The 15825-nt window shown below is 40.9% G+C and overlaps 1 long non-coding RNA gene across 11 annotated transcripts in view; it reads left to right on the forward strand.

Annotated features, from left to right (window-relative positions):
• The first annotated feature begins 3616 nt into the window (after nucleotides 1–3616).
• The window catches only part of LOC142659011 (uncharacterized), a 508111-nt gene continuing 495902 nt past the window's right edge, over nucleotides 3617–15825 (forward strand). For 10 of the 11 annotated variants that reach the window (XR_012850249.1, XR_012850244.1, XR_012850243.1 and 7 more), the window contains exons 1-2: nucleotides 3617–3714; nucleotides 15026–15088. This is a non-coding gene — a long non-coding RNA (uncharacterized LOC142659011). Of the gene's footprint in view, nucleotides 3715–13325; nucleotides 13361–15025; nucleotides 15089–15825 lie in introns of all 11 variants that reach the window. The other variant, XR_012850248.1, reaches the window with a different exon arrangement.

Raw genomic sequence — 15825 nt, forward strand, 5'->3', positions numbered from 1 at the left:
GTGTTTCAAGGCCGTACCGGCCTCTTCGTCAGGTTAGGTAGAAGTGTTAGGTCTATTCATGATGACTGTGCATTTATAGCTGGCCTAGGAATCAGTACCGGGTTAGGTTACAGGTCAAAGGTCAAAGGTCAATTGACCGGTACGGCCTTGAAACACATTGTTGTTGTTGTTGTACAAATAAAAGCAATTTCCAGTACAGCTGCGCCCTCGGATATTCCATTTTTTATCTCCCTATCTCCTGAATCTTGGCCTATAGGAAAGCACGACGTGGCATGAGATATATGGAGCCCTGGACTTATATAGGACACACCCGGGGTGGGGGATTCTGGTGGGGTTATCTAATAGATTCCCTGATTTAAAACCGTCCGGGTATCAGATTCTATATTATATATCTCAGGAATAAGAGGCGTCCGTAAATGCGTGAACTGCTCCTGGCACTCTCATGTGCCGGTCGTCCCTTGCTACTCTGCTCCATGTTATGAGTGGAAAATCTTTGTCTGGGATGATCTCAGGTCAATAACAGCATCACATAGTTATACATAGTCACATTGTCACATAATCACATAGCTACATAGTTACATAATCACATAATCACATAATCACATAGTCACATAGTCCCATAGTTACATAGTCACATAGTTACATAGTTACATAGTCACATAATCACATAGTTACATAGTCACATAGTCACATAGTTACATAGTCACATAGTTACATAGTCACATAGTCACATTGTCACATAATCACATAGCTACATAGTTACATAATCACATAATCACATAGTCACATAGTCCCATAGTTACATAGTCACATAGTTACATAGTTACATAGTCACATAATCACATAGTCACATAGTTACATAGTCACATAGTCACATAGTCACATAATCACATAGTTACATAGTTACATAGTCACATAGTTATATAGTCACATAGTTACATAGTCACATAGTTACATAGTCACATAGTTACATAGTCCCATAGTCACATAGTTACATAGTTACATAGTCACATAGTCACATAGTCACATAGTTACATAGTTACATAGTCACATAATCACATAGTTACATAGTCACATAGTTACAAAGTCACATAATCACATAGTTACATAGTCACATAGATACATAGTTACATAGTTACATAGTCACATAGTCACATAGTCACATAGTTACATAGTTACATAGTCACATAATCACATAGTTACATAGTCACATAGTTACAAAGTCACATAATCACATAGTTACATAGTCACATAGATACATAGTTACATAATCACATAGTTACATAGTCACATAATCACATAGTTACATAGTCCCATAGTTACATAGTCACATAGTCACATAGTTACATAGTCACATAATCACATAGTTACATAATCACATAGTCACATAGTTACATAGTCACATAGTTACATAGTTACATAGTCACATAATCACATAGTTACATAGTCACATAGTTACAAAGTCACATAATCACATAGTTACATAGTCACATAGATACATAGTTACATAATCACATAGTTACATAGTCACATAATCACATAGTTACATAGTCCCATAGTTACATAGTCACATAGTCACATAGTTACATAGTCACATAATCACATAGTTACATAATCACATAGTCACATAGTTATATAGTCACATAGTCACATAGTCACATAATCACATAGTTACATAGTCACATAGTCCCATAGTTACATAGTTACATAGTTACATAGTCACATAATCACATAGTTACATAGTCACATAGTCACATAGTTACATAGTCACATAGTCACATAATCACATAATCACATAGTCACATAGTTACATAGTCACATAGTTATACAGAGATTCACAGTTCTCACAGTAAGGCCTCATTTACACGAGCGTAATATACGCGCGTGCGACGCGCGTGCTTTTCACGCGTGTCGTACGCACCTATATTACTCTATGGGGCAGTGCAGACAATGCGTGAATTTTGCGCAGCGCGAGTGCGTTGCGTAAAACTCACGACATGTTCTATAATCGTGCGCTTTTCGCGCATCACGCACCCATTGAAGTCAATGGGTGCGTGAAAACCACGCATGCCGCACGGAAGCACTTCCGTGCGAACTGCGTGATTCGCGCAAGAGCTGTCAAACTGAATGTAAACAGAAAAGCACCACGTGCTTTTCTGTTTACAAACATCCGAACGGAATGTCTTAGAGATGAGCAAACCGAACTTCACCGGGTTCGGCCGAACTTGTTTTGACCGAACCCGGCAAAAAATGTTGCGGTACGCGACGTCAGGAGATAGTCACTGTCCAGGGTGCTGAAATAGTTAAACTGGTTCAGCACCCTGGACAGCGACTTCCGATCACAATATAGATCAACGTGTAAAAAAAAAAAAGTTCTGACTTACCGATAACTCCCGGCTTCTTCCTCCAGTCTGACCTCCCGGGATGACAATTCAGTCCAAGTGACAGCTCCAGCCAATCACAGGCCAAGCACAGGCTGCAGCGGTCACATGGACTGCCGCGTCATCCAGGGAGGTGGGGCCCGATGTCAAGAGAGGCGCGTCACCAAGGACGCGTCACCAAGGCAACGGCCGGGAAGTTCTCGGTAAGTACGAACCTCTTTTTTTTTTAACAGGTTTCTCGATATCGGAATTCAATGTCGAGGGTGCTGAAAGAGTTACTGCCGATCAGTTAACTCTTTCAGCACCCTGGACAGTGACTGACGTCGACTAGCCTCATCTCTATGATGGCGGCTGCGCGAAAATCACGCAGCCGCGCATCATACACGGATGACACACGCAGCTGTCAAGTGCCTTTTCCGCGCGCAAAACGCACACGCTCGTGTAAATCAGGCCTAAAGAAGACTTGTCGTCTCTGCAGGTTGAACCTTTTTTTCTCCAGACGGACGGAGTGCCCCCCAGTTTTTTGAGGGGGTTTTACACGGAACAGGATTTCACCATCTTTTTTGTATGTGCCATTAATATATTTATATAAGTTCACACACAAAATCAGAAGTCTGAAAATACGGATCTTCAATGGAAAACAGCTCCTGATTTTCAGACTTTTTTTTTAGCAATTTGCGTTTTTCGTGGCGTTTTTTACGGCCGTTTTTGGAGCTATTTTTCTATAGAGTCAATGAAAAACGGCTCCAAAAACGTCTCAAGAAGTGACATGCACTCCTTTTTCACTGCCGTTTTTTTACATGGCCGTTTTTCAAAACGGCCGCGTAAGGAAACGCCCGTCGGAAACATAACGCTGTTTTTCCCATTGAAATCAATGGGCAGATGTTTGTAGGCGTTCTGCTTCCGATTTTTGGGCCCGAAAAACGGCCGAAAATAAGCCGTGTGAACATATCCTCAGACTGTAGCCAATGCTGCGTAGCTACCATGTTGTTACATTACTGTTTATTATTTTATCATCATTTTTTTTAGTGCAGTTTTAATAATATTTATCCCTGAGTGAAAGATCAAAGAACAGACACAGGAGCAAAGTAAAACAAGCAAAACGCTGGAGAAAACGCAGGAACTACTTCTGCTACTACTACTTCTTCCAGCCCCCTGCAGTAACCAGCAATCACCACAGATGGCGCGCAATCTCCACACTCGCCTCAGGCAGTGACGTCACTCGGGTGGGCGGGATTCTGCAGCTCAGCTGAGCCCGCGAAAACTCCTGTGAGGATCCGTCCCGGCGGCGTCATGGCGGCCACCTGAGGAGAAATTCTGCCGCCGGGATGAGGTGGGTTCCTGAAGACGGTCATATGTTACTTAAATGACCTGCCATGTCACACATGGACACTATAGACTGTGGAACAGCAAGTCCCAGCAGTAATGAGCGTGTATGTGATATGACGGTGGAACCACAAGTCCCAGCATGTCCTGTCAGCCCTACCTCAACCAAAACTCTTCCTGCTGTTGTGGTACAGCTTTGAGGACATGCTGGGGCATGTAGTGCACCGAGTGGCTTTAGTACTAGAGTGGCCAAAACGAATGTATAAAATTGTGTGCCCCCCCCCCCCCCCCCGTCATGGCGAGGAGAGACCACCACCCCAAATACCGCAAAGTCGTGTCATGTGACTAAAATTGTGAGGAATTTCTCTCGGGCGACAATATGTTTTTATTGTTTTGTCTCATTAAGATCCCAAAAATCGAAGTTTAGTCCCTATAGTGAAAAAAGTCACGCAGAAATGGCGGTTAGCGCTGAATTCTCCACTTTGTACAGGTTTTTTTGGGGTTTTTTATGTCGCGGTCGTATTTTTTCGTAAGTCTTTTGACTGAAATTAAACCATAACCTGGTCTTGCTCGCACAGCTGATGGGTTTGGTACAATGTATCAGTGTAGAGATATTGGACTGGATGTTTTAGTCCTAGTTCACACGCAGGTTTTTTGACAGGCAGAAAAAATTACCTCAAAATTCAGGATTTTTTAGTCAGATTTTGGATTGCCAGCGTTCTGCGTTTTTTTTTTTTTTGCTCTCGTTATTTTTAAGCTTTTTAAGGTAATAACAAAAACGAGCGCTGCAATTTCATCGTGAGGTTGTAGCCCGTAACCCCTCGAAGAAGGAGCATGTCGCGTTGATTTTTTTCCGCCTGCGACCATTGAGCGCCGCTAGCAAAAAAAAACGACGCAAAATAAGTTTTCTCTGCCTCCCATTGATTTCAGAGGCGTAACCACGCGAAGATAGGGCATGTCCTTACCGCTCGCGGGAGAAAACCGCCTCCCATTGAAATCAATGGGAGACATTTGCGGCCGTTTTTTGACGAGTTTTGCGGCGTGGTTTCCACATCAAAAAACTCGTCAAAATAAGGCCGAATTCACACAGAGTTTTTTGCAGGCGGAAAATCTGCTTCAAAATTCAGTTAGGACTTTTGAGGCAGATTTTCAACCTGCACTGCGATTTTCGCAACGTTTTTCGCCATGGCCATTGAGCGCCGCGGGCATAAAACAGCGAAATACGCTTTCCCTGCCTCCCTTTGATGTCAATGGGAGGTCAGAGGCGTAAACGCCCGAAGATAGGGCATGTCCCTTCTTTCTCCCGCGAGCCATTTTTTCCACTCGTGGTAAAAAAAACGCCTCCGCCTCCCATTGAAATCAATGGGAGACATTTTCGGCATTTTTTGGCTGGTTTTGCGGTGTGGTTTCCGCGCCTAAAAAACTCGGCAAAAAACTCAGTGTGAACTCCCCCTTAGGGCATTCACTATTTGTCTGCCAGTCATTGCCGGGGTGGACATTGTGGAGGGGTTTAAGCATTACATACACATTGTGTCGTTTTTGCTCATGAGAAACTATCAGCCAAATGACCCAAATAATCGGCAATTTTTATATTTATGGATATATATTTTTTTCTGCTTTGCATCTTGAGTTGATATTTATTGCATTGCAGTTAGCTGTTTCATCAGGAGGGGGAGCTCTTCACCCATGTAAATCTTACAGCGAGCGCTGGTACAAATCCTTAACTGGAACCAGTCATTTATTTAAAACAATTGGAATTATTACTACAGTACAGCAATTAAAGTGATGAGGACATGTCTCCCCCTTTCATTTTACATGTTATAGTTTTAAGACTTTTCATTTTAATTATTTCATCTTTCAAGCAGAAAAATCCATTTTGGCTCTTAAATTACTAAATAGGAAAAAAATAAGAACAATAATAATAACAACAACAACATAATGACAGTAGTGACCCCTTCTTATGGTATATTAGTCTTTAATGAACCGACACATGTTAGTGATTTTAGACACGTGCTGATTAAATGGAAAAATCCTGAAATATATTTTATACTTGTCCACCATTGTCCTCTGTTTATAGCAATGTATAACGTGTCCTAGTTAAGAAATTTGTTTTTGGGCTGCCATGTTGGTTTTTTTTTTTTTAATTAGTTTTTTCTTTAGTATTATTACTTTTATTTAACTTTTAGTTTTTTGGGTTTTTACAATGTGTCCCACCAAAAAGCTCCTGTTCATTGTTATACAGTTCAATAAATGCATTCAGTGTAAAGAATTGAAGGGGTTGTGCAGAAAGATTCCCCCCCCGCCCCCAGAAACAGCTGCTTTTTCCGTCCATGGGTGGAATCTGGTATTGCGGTGCATCCCCATTCGACCCATTGACAAGACTGGCGTGTTCTCTGGAAAAAACAAATCATAGACAACCACTTTAATGTTTTAATCTTGGGTGTCATGACGAAGTCCAGTAATTTATTTTTTTGTGTTTTTTTAAAATATATATATATAATATCTATTCATTTAAATACAGTTCCTCAGTCTCTGTTTGGTATATTAACATAAATTTGTACCATATTGTATGTATGACTAGGATATTTTATATGTTTATAGAGGTCCCTGGACGTAGCCATGGCAACCAGAATGGAAATCTCAATTGTTTACAGGCATATCTGCATTCAGCCGTCGCTGTAAACTGATGCACAGCATACATCTCTATGCCTGTTTTTTCTCTGCGTAATATTGGAGTGTGATAGGGGTGAAAATATGAAGTACTTTGGGGACCTGACTATACTGGAATCACACATGCAGTTTTTGAGGCAGGAATTTAAGCCAAATATAGGATTAGATACTAGAGGTCATATTAGTCCTTCCTGAAACCTTTTCCTTACTATTTGAGACACACCCGTCTTTAGTTTAGAAAACAGCACACAAAACTGCATGGGCGAAGGGTATGTGCGCACACAAAATAAAAAACGTCTCAAAATACAGAGCTGATTTCAAGTTTAGCTGCCGTTTTTGGAGCTGTTTTTGTATAGAGTCTATGAAAAACGGTTCCAAAAAGGTCCCAAGAAGTGACATGCACTTCTTTTTCGCGTCCGTTTTTCAAAACACCCGTGTGAAAATAAACGGCCTGTCGGAACAGAACGCCGTTTTTCACATTGAAATGAATAGGCAGATGTTTGTAGGCGTTCTGCTTCAGATTTTTCGGCCGTCTGCTGCCCGAAAAACTGCCGAAAATAAGCCGTGTGAACATACCCTTATAGTTGTAGTACATGAGCGCGTTTTGGCCAATTTGGTAATTTACTGAAACTGACAAATGTGCTGTGTAGTGAACTGGGTTTTATTAAAAATCCCTTTTACACATTGTGGTCAAAGACTATGTGTTTTTTTTTTAAATATCCTTTTTATTATCAGTTTTCACATTTTCTTACAAACATTTCACGTAAAAGTTACATCATGAGTGCGCAGCACTCTACTGTCATGGAATTAACTTTGAATTAAATTCAACATAACACATAAACATATAAACACATGAACATGGCATAATTGTCTATCTTCAGATGGACCGAAAGCATGACTTCCCCCAACCCCGACACGACCTAGGTCATCAATAAATTTCTACTCATCCTTTTTCCCCCAGCTGAGTCAGAGTTGCAACCCCCCTAAAGTGCCTGCCAAGAGCTGTCTACAATACCACTTTGTGTACTGGAAGGGCCTAACAATTTCCGCTATTTCGGCTGCTTTACATTGCGATTCTATGAATGTTTGCCACTTATCAAATAACTTCTTGGTTCCCGTTTCCTTCCGCCTTTCCACCTCCACCCTCTCAAGAACCAATAACTGTTTCAGCCGCGACACAATCATTTCTAATATACTATGTGGTTTAATTGGAATTTTGCGTTTTTTTACACCCCAGTTACGCAGTTCTACAATCGCCATACTAACATGCATTTTTTATTTTTTGCAGCAACAGTTTCTTCTGTGTGGCTGTGCTGCAGTTCTCTGCCCCACAACTACCAGCACAAATGTGTACCCTGTAACAGATATTCCTGACTTCCCTCCTATGTTCAAATTGTCACGCAGGCAGAATAAACTAAATGCAATGTGACGCCTCTGTACCAGAGCTTTCATTCCCACCCTGACATTTTGCCAGGACTACGAGGGAAGACATTTCTGTGCATTGGGGAGATATCCATTTCACTCCAGAAGTGTAAAAAATTCTCATGACCTCTGAGGCCTTATTGTGTTGCTGTATAACTTTGGTCTCTGGAGCCCTGGCCTTTTCTTCTAAAGTTCATCCATTTTTATTTTTCCAATTTGACAGTTTTTTTTTTGAAAAAAGAAAACAATTGTCAGCATTAAAAATAGAATTATTTGTAGCAAAGCCTTGATGGATGACCAACATTACCAGTCTCTTTGTAGCACAAATCTATTAAATGTATAACAATTTTGACCCTCAGAGCAAATTTTTATTTGTTGTTGCAGTTTTGCAGGATTTATCTTTTGTTTGCACATATTAAAAAGTCAAAGGGATCCGTCGGCTGCCAGTGGTGTTCGTTGTTCAACGGAACCGTTGCTTCTGGCATTCCCTTGTTATGCTCGTGACGGAGCAGAACAACGGAATGTCACAATGCAGGTGTGAACATAGCCTCAATGCAGCACTTCAGGGTTTATTCATAATTTTACACTTCCCTCCCCACAATATCCCAGTTAAACCAGGTGCCTCATGTATAAAAATTAGATATATTTTTTATGACAACTGCTCTTTCATGGGCAAAAATATCTTTGGCTGCATTAATTTTTATGTATGAAGCTAAATATGTGTTCATTGTATCCTAATAACAATTATTTCATAGTACTGAGCCTGCAGAGGCTTACTACAGAGCAGATATCTCTAACCTGCGACTCTCCTGCTGCGGGACCTGCTGGGAGTTGAAGTTTTGCAACTGCTGGAGGGATATTAGTTGGTGATATCTGCTAGTGTGTTGCATTCATGGTGATGGTGTGTCAGGATAAAATGTTATTTTGTTTTGTAATCTTTACAAGACATCCAATGCTATGTGCCACAAACCGGTATCAGGACGGTGTTCAACTTTCTAATTTAGGGCTTATGCACATGGCGGAGCCCTGTACGCTGAGCATGTACAGCAGTGCACAAAACCCTGTTCAGCTCTATTAATACGTAGCTGTACAGCTTCTGCACACTGCCGATGAGGTTCTGACAGACTCCGCCTGTACGGAAATATTTGCATTGCTTCAAAGGGAGAAAACCTCTACATAAGGAGTCCGATGGAGCATGCCACAATTATTTTTCTGGAATCACACAGAAAAAACATCATCATACAGATTATTATGGAGGTACGGTAGAGGGCTCATTTACCTCTATGGCAGACCTAATGTAGCCCTGTAAATAACGGAGCCGTATTATGGCTGTGCCCATAAACCCTTACTATCTGTGAACCAATGACTGAGCTTGTCGTGGTCCTGGTTATTTTGACAGAGAAAAAGACTTGATGGGATGGTTCTCTCAAAACCACATACCCAATAAGCCTTATATTTGGGGCACAGAGGTCAAATCGTGAAAGGAAGTAGTTTTGTATTCTGTACCAATGTCTTTGTATAGAATGAAACCTATAACGACATATGGCCTAATAGTCAAAGCAGCGAGAACCGCTAGAATGTGCTCTTTGTCTTTGTAATACAACATTTCCACTACATTGTGGCCATCTGCAGCTTTCCTGCGTCAACATCAGATGATTGTCTTTAATGTAAGGAGTGCACAACCCCTGGAAGGGGTTATCCGGGGACTAAATATTGCTTTGCATTCATATTTTTCTGTAAAAAGAAGTCCCTTACTAATATACTTTAATTCAAACTTCGGTACTAAATGGTGCCGTTCAAAGCCGGTGAACTGTTCCCGGAAGTCCTGGAGCTTTTCTAATAATGTGATGGACACACATCATATGGACAGTGACTTCAGGGGTTTCCTATAGCTGGAGTTCCCGAGCAGGGCATCAGCTGATGCTCTGCCTGGGGACTCCCATACTGCTGCCGATGTCACTGTCATTATATGGACAGTGACAGTGACGTTGGCAGCAATGCTGGAGTCCCCGGGCAGACCATCAGCTGATTCTCTGCTCGGGAACTCCAGCTATAGGAAACCCCTGAAGTCACTGACCAAATGTCGGGAGCAGTGCTGGAGTCCCGAGCAAAGCGAAAGCTGATGCTCTGCTCGGGGACTCCATAAATGGGCAATGTGACTGCCCCTTCGGTCATGCCATTGAAAACGCGCCGACATGAACAGCACAGGAAGCAAGCCCTCAGTCACGTGGGGCCGTGTCGGCGCGTCATCTATACTAGAAAAGCTCCAGGTCTTCTGGGAACAGTTCACCGGGTTTGAACGGCACCATTTAGTACTGAATTTTTAATTAAAGTATATTAGTAAGTGACTTTTTACGTAAAAATATGAATGCAAAGCAAATTTTGGTCCCCGAATAACCCCTTTAAAGTGAAGGTGTCATGAATTTTTTATTTTTTTTAATCATATTGCTTTTAGTATGATATTAAAATAAATGTTATTTATTTGTGTTCTACTTTTTACTTTGTTCTTACTTTTTCTTCTCTATGGGGGCTGCCATTTTTTTTTCATCTCTGTATGTGTTGATTAACGACACATAAAGAGATGGAATACGGCACATACAACCCCATAGGGAATGCTAACGGGAGCCGTTCCATTCTCTGCAGTGTACGCCGTCTGTGTGGGAACGGCGCATGCGCCGCTCCCACACAGACCAAAACGAAGCTCGTTCGCAGAGCGAAATCCGGAGCCATTTTCATGTGGACTGGAAGCCGCTGCCGGAAAGTAAGATGGCAGCTTCCGGCCATATGTTCAAGGAAGTGAAGGCGCAAGGAAGAGGAGCGGAGGCGCCAGCAGCGGCAGGAGCAAGTAAGTTATGTTTGTGTATGTGATGTGTGTATTATGTTCGTGTTATACTGTCTGCTGAGCACTGTATCTAATATCTAAGATTCAACACCCTCCTTCTCCTGGCACTAGCGCAAAAGGCACTTAACAGCTCTGTGTGTCAGCAGCATATGATGCGCGGCTGCGTGATTTTCTCGCAGCCGCCATCATTATGACACTCCGTTTGGATGTTTGTAAACAGAAAAGCACGTGGTGCTTTTCTGTTTTCATTCATCCTTTTCACAGCTGTTGCGCTTCCGTGTGACATGCGTGATTTTCACGCATCCATTGACTTCAATGGGTGCGTGATGAGCGAAAAACCCAGAAAGAACGTACATGTCGTGAATTTTTCGCCGCGGACTCACGCGGCATAAAAATCACGCACATGTCTGCACGGCCCCATAGACTAATATAGGTCCGTGCGACACGCGTGAAAATCACGCGCGTTGCACGGACTTATATCCCGTCCGTCTGAATAAGCCCTAAGGGAGGGGGGATTGTGTGAGGACACTAGAGAAGAGTGTGTCTACCCCAAATTTGCAGCGTAAAGCAATGAGGTTGCTTTACCACATTGACCATGCTGCAATTTTGGGAACTGCTTCCTCTAGTGCCCAGCACATGGAAATGTTATAAATTAGAATCTAATTTATAATATTTCCTGACTTGTGAAAAAATTAAAACAATGTGTAATCAGTCAAATAATAATTGTTTAACTAGAAAAAAAAAATAGATTTTTTTTTTCTAGCAACACATTCCGTTTAAGTATTAATGTCATATTCCATAACATAAAAAGTTAAATAACTTATCAATGGGATGTCAGGGATTGCTATTGACACAGTGGATATATCATCTGACCACCGGGTCCATCAATGCTCCACTATTATTTTCATGGTCCCCTGTCCCGCAGTTCAAGTTACAGATCAGGCGGGAGGCACACTATTACTGAAGATATCCTATGGGTAAGTTATGTAACTTTTCATGTTTGGTTATATGACATTGAGGCCGGATTTACATGAGTGTGCGTTTTGCGTACGCAAAAAATGCAGAGTTTTGCGTGCGCAAAAGGCACTTAACAGCTCGGTGTGTCATCAACGTATGATGCGCGGCTGCGTGATTTTTGCGCAGCCGCCATCATTATGACACTCTGTTTGGATGTTTGTAAACAGAAAAGCACGTGGTGCTTTTCTGTTTTCATTCATCCTTTACAGTGCTGTTGCGCGAATCACGCTTGTCCCACGGAGGTGCTTCCGTGTGACATGCGTGGTTTTCACGCACCCATTTACTTCAATGGGTGCGTGATGCGCGAACAATGCACAAATATAGGACATGTCGTGAGTTTTTCGCCGCGGACTCACGCGGCATAAAAATCACGCACCTGTCTGCACCTCCCCATAGACTAACATAGGTCCGTGCGACACACGTGAAAATCACGCGCGTTGCACGGACGTATTACACGCTCGTGTAACTGAGCCCTTATACTTACAAAGTGGCCAACCCTTACAAACTGTTCACACTTGCATTGTGGCTTCCATTCGTAGCGCTCTGTGATATGATGGATATCACTGGCGCTCAATGGACCTCATTAACCTACAAAGGCTTGGTGTCCATCAATTTAATGGGTAAAATAGGGCTGCATGCGGTGCTATTTTTCATGTCAAATTTGAAATAATCTGCAACTGAGACTCTAAATAGCACCTCTGACGCAGATGTGAACATTGCCTGAAAGCTGTTACTTTTTTGTTGTTGATTTTCTACAATAAACTCAACATTTAGGGTGTATAAAATGGGATTCATCTGCAACCCTTAGGTTTTATTTCTTTTTTTGTTCTCATTAGCAGTTTATTTTTGCTTTATATTTCCTTACACATGGATAAGAAGACAACAGAGTGGTAACTAAAATGGGTCAGATTATTATCTTATGTCACAGGCCTGGAAAAGTGACTAATTATGTTCCACATTTTGTCAGGTGCAGGCTGTTATGATAAATAATTAACTGCAAATGCTCAGCATGGAAGTAGGCAGCACCTGTGCCATAAATAATGCATCCTATGTACAATATGTTGATTGCAGGATTGGAAAGAGGCACACTGCCTTTTAAAACATGTGACATTTGTGGGGCTGAAACCCCTGTAGCTGTTAATACAGAGGAAGGTTTGAGGCTTTTCATTGTTAATATATACAGTTTTCCCCCCCTTACGCTATGTATCGCCTATGGTAAGGCAATTTTCACACATGGTGAATTAGCTACAGATTTTTGTTGTGAAATCTACACTCAAAATCTGTAGAAAGTACAGTGCACTGCAAATGAATAGGATTTTACAATCAAATCTGTAGCTTAGATGCATTGTTTTTTGGTGCCTGAAATCCACCTCTAGTCACGTCTTCTGCTCTGTCCTTTAGCCATGATTTACACTGCAGCTCTGCTTGCTTAGATTGGCTGCTCAGCAAGAAGTTAGTGCATGGAGTTCTGATTTACATTGCAGCAATGTTTGTTTTTTATTATTATTATTGCTACTTACTACTACTAAGATAGTAAACCATTAGTGAGAAAAAAATTATTAGTAAACTGCTTCATAAATATAACGGCAAATTATAAACTTGCATGTATTTATCTTGTAATTCTTTAGTTCCTTCTCTATACTTTCTGTCTGATTTGTGTGTTTTAGATCTACAAGATCTTTGTGAACATCAGGTTCGAACTGTCAGTAAAATATTTATCTAGAAATAAATACAGATTATTTACAGGCCGCTCCATAAGGTGCAGAACTGGGATCCCTCCGCTGGATTGCTGATGATTCTCATTATTCTTCTTTAATTAACAAAGTGCTGACTTGGCTTCAGATTTTCAGACTTGCATAAAAATATCTCACATCCTAATAAATGGCAATTAGTGACTTTACTGGTTCTGCCAACAACTGATACATGAAAAATCAATTTATACCATCTGCAATATGCAAAACTGGCTGTATTTACATGTAGTGGTTCGTTTGCTTTTTTTACCACCATTTTCGACAAAAATGTTTGCAAAATTACCATTTGTGGAAAAAAAACAACCCACTGCGATATGTAAACAGTCATTATTTATTAGAGATTTACACCCGGTTGTTCCATGAGTCCTTAAAATAAAGTATTTGCTTACTAGATTGTCCAAATTTTCAGACTTCTGTTGAATGCAAAACTCTGCTGTTGTCCTACAACTTCACCAGCAGAATGCCTGTTGCTGTTTTCGGTAGTCTGTATACTGTAAAGGGAGCAGCCCACACTGGATGTTGTAAAACAGCAAGTGCCTGCTGATGGGGACAATTAATTCAATTATGCTACTTCTGCCCTGCACAAAGTTGAACCTACAATTTAATTCCTAACACCCCATGGATTACTATTTTTGTATATATAACTGAAAAGGTAAAACCTATTCCAGGTAATAAAATAGGTCGAATAAAATACTTACAATATATCCAGTGTTGTGATTTTGTGCTTACTGACTGTGGGCAAAGGGGTGTTGTAAATGATGTGCTGTCCTTGTGACCGCTTCATTCCTGACGCATGGCAGTTGACTGTGTCACATGACAACATGGACATCATAAGTATGGCTTGTCACAACGTAGTCCTATATTTTTGTAAAAAAATCAATAGCAATCCGGTAAAATCCCATTAACACCCCCATTGAAAATGATATACCCTACTATGTGGTGCATTGTGTTACACCTTCATCCTGGTTTTAGCTGCACACACTATTGTACATGTGCTTTCTGTACTGTCTGTAGGTGGCAGCCTCAGGTATTTAATTGTGGGGACCCAAACTTATGGATGATCAGGATTTCTCTACTAACTCCAATTATCAGTAATGTACTCGTTTTCTGTACCATGGCTTGACACTAGCTTGGTTATCTGTCAGTTTTTGTATAGTCTTTTGCAAACCTTAAAGGCTATGTACACCTTTGAGGGCTTTGTTTTTTTTAAAATAGATCAGTCAGTGTGTTTAGTGCAACGTCTTTATTAGATTTTATTAAAAATTTGTTTTACTTTTTGAGATACAGCTGTTCTGTATACTCTATGCAGAACAGCTGTATTGTTCGCTATTCACTGAATCCGTCAGTCCCACGGACCTGACGGGTTCAGTGTCAGCAGGTCCTGTTATGACCTTAGATGTGATAGTTTACTGGTGGATCGACGCAGGACCCACCGACACTGAACCCGTCAGGTCCGTGGAACTGACGGGTACAGGAATTAGCGCTAGATACAGCTGGTCTGTATATAGAATAAAGAGCAGCTGTATCTAAAAAAAGTAAAGCAAATGATCTGTTTAATGCAGTGATTGATGACCAAATCTCTACTGGCATTCATATGTTGTCGTATTCCTTCCTAGGGTCCAAATATATTCCCCAATCTTGCATTATGCTGGGGCTGAAGCCATGTTTCCAGAAGCAAGGTAGCAAATGCACTTAAAAATGTGTTTTGGGGTTGATGTCTATGAACAATTTTATTTTTTGGCTACCAACAAAAAATATAAAATACATTTATATCCCGAAAGTTCAACATACATAAAGTTGTCCATCTCTGACTTATTCACCCTATTCACCACCACATGTCTGCATTGTTCACAGCCAGATGTGAAAAATAGTTTTTATCCACATCGGCTGCTTTGGTCAGTGTTTTTTTTCTTTGTTTAAGTTTTACAGTGCAAATCTCATTTTTGCATTTTGCTGCAAAACTGTGGGCAGAAATATGCGTAAAAACAGAGACTGATTGATTGCTGTGGCTTCTTGCAAACCACTTTGGTCTTTGTAATGATTTTTATCTGAAATAATATTATTAGATTTCTGATGATCACCTCCGCAGTGTGTTCTGCCAGAGGCAGGAGCCCTTCTTCACGTTCCTCCTACAAGCTCCTAACACTGAACATTTTAGCATAGTATTTTCAAACTGATATTCACGGTGACTAGTTTTTCAGGGAAAGCATGATCCTGTTGGTATTCAGATGAGAAAATTTGCAATTTTTAAAAATAATCTGAGATAAAGAAGCACGGACAGGATTTTGACAATAATTTTGATAAAATATGAAGGAAATAGTAACCCATCCTATGCCTACTGTATGTGCTTTTTCCCTTTCCTAGTAAATATGTGACGAGATATAGCTTTGTATATTTTGTTTTGCAATAAGGAGGT

This window comes from Rhinoderma darwinii, chromosome 8, assembly GCF_050947455.1.
Source record: "Rhinoderma darwinii isolate aRhiDar2 chromosome 8, aRhiDar2.hap1, whole genome shotgun sequence".
Lineage (NCBI taxonomy): Eukaryota > Metazoa > Chordata > Amphibia > Anura > Rhinodermatidae > Rhinoderma > Rhinoderma darwinii.